The 8,790-nt window shown below is 37.6% G+C and overlaps 1 pseudogene; it reads left to right on the top strand.

The window, feature by feature from the left end:
• The first annotated feature begins 8,314 nt into the window (after positions 1-8,314).
• LOC131953117 (uncharacterized) lies at positions 8,315-8,479 on the top strand (annotated as a pseudogene).
• The last annotated feature ends 311 nt before the right edge of the window (positions 8,480-8,790 follow it).

Below are 8,790 nucleotides of genomic sequence, written 5' to 3'. Positions count from 1 at the left end.
TGCGCTCTGTATGTGTCGACTAAATTGAAATATGTTTTAATGTTGTTGATTGAATCGGCGTGAATTTTGTCTGCGGTTAAGCGGTTTCGAATTATGTCTTTTGGTCCCCTGCCAAAATAATGTCATGTTGGTTGTATCTGTTAGTTAATAATTGTTCCAGGTTTTCATAAAATTTACTGTCTTTGGGTCTATGTGGTCCGTGTACATTGACTATGCTTAGTTTTCATCCTCGTCTGGAAGAAACACTGGCAGTCCAGCGCTTCGCACTCTTAAAATTATTTTAAAAAGTAGTTACTCTATAAAACAAGGCGGTCAATGAGGTAGATGAAGTAGAGTTCACCTGTTTCTGTGACATCGAGACTTTCGTGTTAGCAGTTGTGTGCCCTACAGTATTCGGGGGGGGGGCACTAATTGGCATCTTACTTAATCGAAAGTTTTTTTTTTCTATATCTAGATCTGTTCGTACATTTTGTGTCAACGAGCGTCATGCTTGAAGTGTTCTAAATGCGCTATGCAAAGTGGCCTTTCCATAAAAGTGGCCCAGGTTTGCCTTTCCGTAAAAGTGGCCCAAGTTTGCCTTTCCATAAAAGTGGCCCAAGTGGCTTAAGTTGGCCAGTATGGACGTAACATCGATTATCGTCGAAATCACGAACACGTCCAAAGACAACTCAATACAAAGTGGTACAAAGGTAGAGTGTTCAATTACCTAGTACGACGTGCAGTTATCTTACCAACTGCCTAAAGTTTGGACCAGTAAAGTTATTTTGGAAGTTTTAAATGACAACACGATGATAGCAATATCAAAATTAACTCAATGTTTTCGTGTTTTTTAAAAATGTATGAAAATTCCAGAAAACTCATATGACAAGATCACAGAGTTCAAAATTCCTAAAACAAAGTATTTTTATATATTTTTAAAAATTAACAGAAATTAATCTTTTATATAATATAACACATACAAAATTCAGTAAGATATATACATGCTATATATACATATTGAACCAACATGAATTTAATTGATCTAATCATATACAAGTTATTAATATATATAACATAGAATACATAGGTTTTCAAAAATCGAACTTTGTTTGTAAACAATGTCACGTGGTCATACTAAAGTCGCGTGCTTGACTCTCCGTTAGGTTGTCTGTTTGACGTAGGACCAGTGTCTGTCTTCTCGGTAGAGTCTGTCTGGAACCGCTTGCAGAAGAAGACTTTCTGCATGGCGCGATCATAGGGTTCTATCCCCCCCCCCCTCCCTCGAGATTTCGATTTGCACCCCCCCCTCAAACTTTCAATTTGCACCCCCCTCAACCTTTCAATTTATTTTTCCAACCAATTTTGTGCCCCCCCCCCCCTCGCTACGCTACTGCATGGTGCTGCTTACAGCGGCTGTGGGGCTGGGCCTGGTGCCGAAGCGGCTGCCCGTATACTTTCTACCTCACTTATTCTCACTGTTCTCTGATGAGTTTTTTAATCCTATTTAAAGTTGTTTTTCTTTACAGTATAATATGTTTGTGTCTTTTGAGAAGAAACTATACAATTATTAACCATTGTGCATGGAACTGGAGAGCCGCACCTTGACATCAAGAGAGCCCCATGCGGCTCGCGAGCCGCAGGTTGCCGAACTTGCGCTACCATATTAAGTGAGATTTCAGTAAAGCAGATATAAGAATACGCAGTTGAGAACCACAAACATCAAATAAAATATTTTCTTGGTATTATTATTGTAGATGGTTGTTACTAGTGTTTACTAAATAAAGGATTAACATCCAACAATTACTAGGAACTGTAATTAACGATTTTTTAATTATCACCAAATTTTTTAGATATTTTTCTTGTAATTTAATTTTTTATAATTAATTTCAACGTTTGTTTACTTGTTTTTGTTTCAATTTATACTAATTCTTTTTTATTTCTTTTTATCGTTTAATTTTATTATTACCTCCCTATAAAAAAAGTATTGTTTGTTACTTCCCCTGACAAAAAAAGTTCTACGCGCGAGATATTTTTAAATAAACAGAAGACGACAGCAAACCGCTGTGAACTGTGATAGGGGTCATCAATAAATGACGTCACACTCGTATGGGGAGGGGGGTCCGTAATTTTGTGACGATGTGTGATGAGGGGGAAGGGGGGGGGGGGGTTCAGATGTTGCGAAGTCACATTTTTGCATTATAAAAAAGCAATGTTAGAAAACTAATTTTAGACGTTATTTCACGTTTTAGATAACTGTTTTAATAAATTGTAATAGTTTAGACAAGATTTTGGAAAAATATTGTTTTTAAAAAATTCAACTGCAAATTTGAGGGGGATTGTATGTTGAGGTGTGACGTCATTTTAGGGGGGGGGGGGAGGTCTGGCTTTTTGTGACGACGTGTGACGGAGGGGAGGAGGTAAAAATCGTCCAAAAAGCGTGACGTCATTTATGGATGACCTCTTATACATTGGTGCACTCTCGGGACTAACACTAATATTCTGTGTCAATGTTTAGTTTCACGTGGGGTGGGGGATGGGGGAAGTGTGTGAACGAATCCAGTATGGGGGAATTGAATGTTTGGGCGATTATGGTGGAGACTATTTTTGTATCAACTTTAGATTTGTGAGCTTTTAGTTTTGGAGAATTATTTATCATTATTAACTTATCTCCTGTGATTGTTAATTAAGTTGTTACTTGTTTTATGGCAAATAAAAATATTTTTTTTTATTATATCTTCGTATTTACTGAAGTCTCACATAATATGTTAGCGGGTTAATGTAATGGATCAGGGTCGGCAACCTACGGCTCACTAGCCGCGTGAGGCTCTTTCGATGTCAAGATGCGGCTCTTCGGCTCCATGCACACATATTAATAATTATTTTAGGTGCACAACTAAAAAAAGAATTATTCTGCAAGACTCGGCAATGAACGATACAATAATAAACATAAACAATAAACGCACGCTATTCTATTAGAATATTTAGTTACTCCCTATTTCAATGTACTTCCTATCAACTTGTCCATCCCTAATTAAAACATTCAAGTTCATTGTGGATATTACAAAGATACTAAACGAGCTAAATGTAAATCTGCATGGAAAGGAAAACCCAGCCTATTTTTACAAGCTTTTATTTAACTCACTTCCTCGTCGGTCTGTCTGTCTAGACGGAAACGCAGGAGTGAAAATTCGGACAGTTCTACTTGACCGACACGATTCACAGTTGGCACGTGGGTCAAGACATGAAGACAATGCAATCTGAAACTAAATTTGACTTAATTGGATGCCTAATTGATTTTTTATGAATTAATTAAAATTTGGACCGAATTAGTAGGCATGTCTAGCCAACCACACCACACGCGTCATCAATAGCTGCGCCATCACGACATGGCTGCGTTCAAAAACCATTGCGCGCCTACTGAACGTGATATTCAGTAGGCGCGCAATGGTTTTTAGTCATGTAACTCTATTGTAGATAAAACATGTAAAGTACTGAAAAAAAAATTCATAAACAACGTTTTAATAACAAGCTTTTATGTAATGATGCACTAAAAAGTAGAAAATAAATTATAGACTACTATTTAAATAACTATAAAGAAAAGCGTGGGTGTCTTCCTTAACATTAGTAAAGGTATCCAATAGATACTAAAGTGACCCACGCTTTTCTTTATAGTTATTTAAATAGTAGTCTATAATTTATTTTCTACTTTTTAGTGCATCATTACATAAAAGCTTGTTATTAAAACGTTTTTTATGAATTTTTTTTATTTTTATTTTTGTTGTTGTTAAATTCACGGAGGGCGATAAATTACTTAATTTCCATGAATATGAAGACAATTTCATGATGAAACCAATGCTACTGTTAACATGAATTACTTCAGCATTACAATAAAAGGGAGAAAGGATATATAGAATTGAGAGATTTGAGCAATTCAAAACAAATGCAAGTTCTATGGTGTTCATAGTAGATTCTCTCAACACAAAAACAAATGAGATCAACATTGAGCCATTTAAAATTAATGTGGTTCGCTTCAAATGAAATTGCTGGATTTGAAAACCAAACATTTGTGGAGTGGTAAGTTCACAGAAGTCAAGACCAATTAGAAGATATGGAGGTCCAGTAAAACATGCACGTTTCACTACACAACTGGACAGCTCTACGAGAAATGCCACGAGTTGATGCACTAATATGTGACGCATAGAATAGTCTCTCAGGATGCTACAGTGAGGTGAAGAAGTTGATATCTGGAGTGCTGACGATCTTCGGGTCAACATATTCATGCATGCCAGCGTTTTCTTACATGAATATAATAAAAAGTAAACAATCGACTCGTCATTTGCATATTAAAACATAGGTGAAAAGTAATTAAATCTCGATGATACTTAAAACCAAGGAGCGCATAAGCAAATGATATAATGTATTATTTAATAACAGAGGCGTAGCGAGGACGGGCGATGGGTGCGGGTGGCACCGGGTGACAGCGTTCGGGGGAGGGGTGACACCAAGGCAAAAAATTGCAAGTTGTACAGAAGAAAAATGCTATTGGCCAGTTCTTTTAATGATTAATTAAAGTTAAATAATCTTTTACGTACAAAGTGGCAATTATTACAAGGGTTGGTGGGGGGGGGGGGGTGACACAATGACGTAAAAGTGCTAACTGTAGAGAAAACAATGCTACATCCAACTGTAATATCAACAGACTTTAGATACACATCGTTACTATTAAGTCTGCAGTGATTAAAGCTTATAAATTTACATGTACGCGTATGAGGCATACATTTAAATTATACGCTTATGTAGGCCTATGCACAAATATATATATATATATATATATATATATATATATATATATATATATATATATATATATATATATATATATATATACTTTGATATCTAGGGGCGGTGGGTGGATGTGGGCGTACAATAGGTGCATGTTAGGTTCATAGGTTTATGTTAGGTTCATAGGTTTATGTTAGGTTCATAATAGGTTAATGTTAGGTTTATAGGTTTATGTTAGGTTCATAATAGGTTTATGTTAGGTTCATAGGTTTATGCTAGGTTTAAGTTAGGTTTATGTTAGGTTCATAGTTTTATATTAGGCTTATGTTAGGTTCATAGGTTTATTTTAGGTTCATAAAAGGTTTATGTTAGGTTCATACGTTTATGTTATGTTCATATGTTTATGTTAGGCTTATGTCAGGTTGATAGGTTTTTGTTAGGTTGATAGGTTTATGTTAGGTTGATAGGTTTATGTGAGGTTCATGATAGGTTTATGAAAATTTTATGTCAGGTTCATGTTAGGTTCATAGGTTTATGATATGTTCATAGGTTTATGTTAGGCTTATGTCAGGTTGATAGGTTTATGTTAGGTTGATAGGTTTATGTTAGGTTCATGATAGGTTTATGATAAGTTTATGTTAGGTTCATGTTAGGTGCATAGGTTTATGTTATGTTCATAGGTTTATGTTAGGCTTATGTCAGGTTGATAGGTTTATGTTAGGTTGATAGGTTTATGTTAGGTTCATGATAGGTTTATGATAAGTTTATGTCAGGTTCATGTTAGGTTCATAGGTTTATGTTATGTTCATAGGTCTATGTTAGGCTTATGTCAGGTTGATAGGTTTATGTTAGGTTGATAGGTTTATGTTAGGTTGATAGGTTTATGTTAGGTTGATAGGTTTATGTTAGGTTCAAAGGTATATGTTAGGTTCATGTTAGACTCATAGTAGGTTTATGTAAGGTTTATAGGTTTATAATAGGTTCATAGGTTTATGTTAGGTTTATGTTTGGTTTATGTTATGCTCATAGGTTTATGTAAGGTTTATAGATTTATGCTAGGTTCATAAGTTTATGTAGGGTTCACGTTAGGTTTATGTTAGGTTTGTGTGAGGTTCTCACACTAAATTCTCACACACTAAAATCTCCCGCACTATATTCTCCCACATTAAATTCTCCCACACTATATTCTCGCAAACTAAACTCTCCCACACAAACAGTCACCCAAATCTAAACTCGATACAAAAATAGTACCCACCAAAATCACCCATACTCTGAGTCTCTTCCAGGCATCTCTTCGGGGGGGGGGGGCGAAGCCTCCCCGAAAATTTTTTACTGCCCCCCCCCCGAACGGAATTAATTTTATATAATTTATATAGAACATATATACTTTTAACAGTGTCCGCCCCCCCGAAGAAAGTCTACCGCCCCCCCCCCCCCGAAAATTTCAAGTGTCCCCCCCCCCCACGCAGAAAAAAGTCTGGAAGAAACACTGCCCATACTAGATTCCATTTCACAAATCCCCCCCCCCACCCCCACATAATATTAGTGTTAGTCCCGAGTTCACACCGGTTTGCTCTCGTCTTTTGTTTGTTAGAAAGTATCTCGCGCGTGGGACTTTTTTGTCAGGGGAGAAAACAAACAATTTCTTATTTCAAGGGAGGTTATTATAAAATTAAAAGATAAAAAGAAAAGAAAAAAGTACTAATAAATTTTGAAACAAAAAACAAGTAAACTGACTTCAGTGTTAATTATAGAACAATAAATTTCAAAAACTTTTCTTAAAACATTTGGTATTTTATTACACAATAATAATTACAACTACCAGTAATTTTTATTGTTAATCCAACAATCAAATGTACCTAATTTCAACCAGCTGTAATATTAATACCAAGAAGTTAAAAGATCATTACTTTCTCATTGCATTAAAGATTTCCGTGGAGAGGAGCATCGCTTCTCGGCCTTTTGGCACGATCAAGAGATAACCTTTACCAACATCCTATAATGTCATACTCAAGTCCTATGACTTATGCAAATATTGTCAACGCCAGCAAAGGGGTTGCGCCCTTGGATGTTCCCCCTGGGTCGAGAGACTTGGGGAGGAGCCACTCGGACTACGGTTCGGGTGGCTTAATGAAATCCAGGGCCCAACCCTTTTCAGCCACTACCGCCATCCTGAACCTGCCGAACGAAGATTGCCCGGAACTCTTTCCTGCTGAGTCACCTACTATACAAGTCACCATAAGCTCAAAAGGTCATCCCAACTTAAGAGGACACATCTTACGCCAGCTCATAAGTGATCACCAGATCCTACTCCTCAACTACGGGCGCGCTGACACCTGGTACTTCTCCTCATCAGAATTCGACGTCACCACCTTACATAACACACACAAAACACATGGCCCCTACACACTCTACTACACCTTACACGAAAAGAACAGAATCAACGGAACCCTTAGATGGGTCCCACCCACACTAAGCGACCGCACACTCATACAAGCACTACAACCCTACAGCAACAAGGAACCTTCTATACACACAATCCCCCTCACTACCAATCGAAACTTCTCATTATACACCGACAACCCAACAAAAATCCCGCACTACATCCAAATAAACTACAAAAACAGGACACTCAACATGCTAATAGCAATCAAAGACAGAAAACAAGCTTGCCAACACTGCTCATCAACAGCACACTGGACCAACCAATGTCAGGATATCAACACAGACCCAACACCCGAAGTACAACCATCATTAATCAACCAATGCCAGGACATCAGCACAGCACCTAGTGCACAACCACCAGCAACAAAAGAAACAGCTATAGATGTACCACAGCTACCAAAACCAATGGAAGCGGAAACATCACTCACGGAACCAGCCAGCCCGCCCAAAATAGCAAGCAAGCCAACAACCTCAAATAAGAGTATAATAAAATCACCAAACGGCAAACCAAATGCATTAACAATCCACATACCAGACTTTGTGTCACCATCCAAGTTGAACAAAGGCACATTCACATTTGAAGCAAAACCAAACTCCACTATCAATATCTCCAGCCCAGACTCAGAATTGAGCGACAGCACAAAAAGGAAACACAGCCCAACGGATGTAAATCAGAAAAAAAAAACCTAAAATACTATATACCGGGTTACAGCAACAACAGATGCAGGTTTTGCACCCAGAAGTTTAAAACACCTGCAGACACTAGAGAACACGAGTCCTCGACACACAAGGAGCTCTTGGTGTGTCACTTGTGCGACAACAAGATCATACACAGGGATATAACCCAGCACTACAGGAAATGTCATCCGTATGAACTCACGTACACCTGCCACATTTGCAAAACATGCCTCCTTCTCAAGGGGATGAAAGTACACGCGAGAGAGCATCATCCGGAAGTCAAAAGATCGCCCTTCAGAAAACCTTAAAAGAAAATTTTAGACGTTTTGTATTAGGAAACTTAAGTATATATGCTGTTGTAAAGTAACTATTACTTTTAGACATTGTGTATTACAAACGTAACTTGTATTATATGTATAATAAAAAAAAAGTATCTAAAAAAAAAGTATCTGTTCTTATCAGCTTAATATCTGATACGTGGCTCATTGAGTCACTACGATATTAAACTGATTTTTGGTAAAAAAAAGAAAAAAAAAGTATCTGTTCTTAAATTTGCTAAGTCCACGACAAATCCTGACCACGGCTCGTGTTGCTCCCACTGCAGCTAAGTCAACAACCGCAACATCTTGTCTACCACAGGAAGAATGCCCAGACCCCCATTCAGTTGAAACACCCACCGTGAAAGCACTCATTACCCCAAGAGGTCAACCAAACCTGCGAGGCCATATAATAAGACAGTTCATCAGCAATCATCAAACTCTTCTACTAAATCCTGGCAGAGCTGACACCTGGTACTTCCTCTCACAAGCCCTAGACGTCACCACAATGCACAACACTTGCAGAACACACGGTCCATATACATTGCAGTTCTCACTTCATGTAAACGACAAAATTAACGGGACCATT

Source organism: Physella acuta, unplaced genomic scaffold (assembly GCF_028476545.2).
Source record: "Physella acuta isolate Inbredline_101_S28 unplaced genomic scaffold, ASM2847654v3 ptg000909l, whole genome shotgun sequence".
Classification (NCBI taxonomy): Eukaryota; Metazoa; Mollusca; class Gastropoda; family Physidae; genus Physella; species Physella acuta.
Note: the sequence above shows the minus strand (reverse complement) of the source record. Positions and strands in the feature narration are given on the sequence as shown.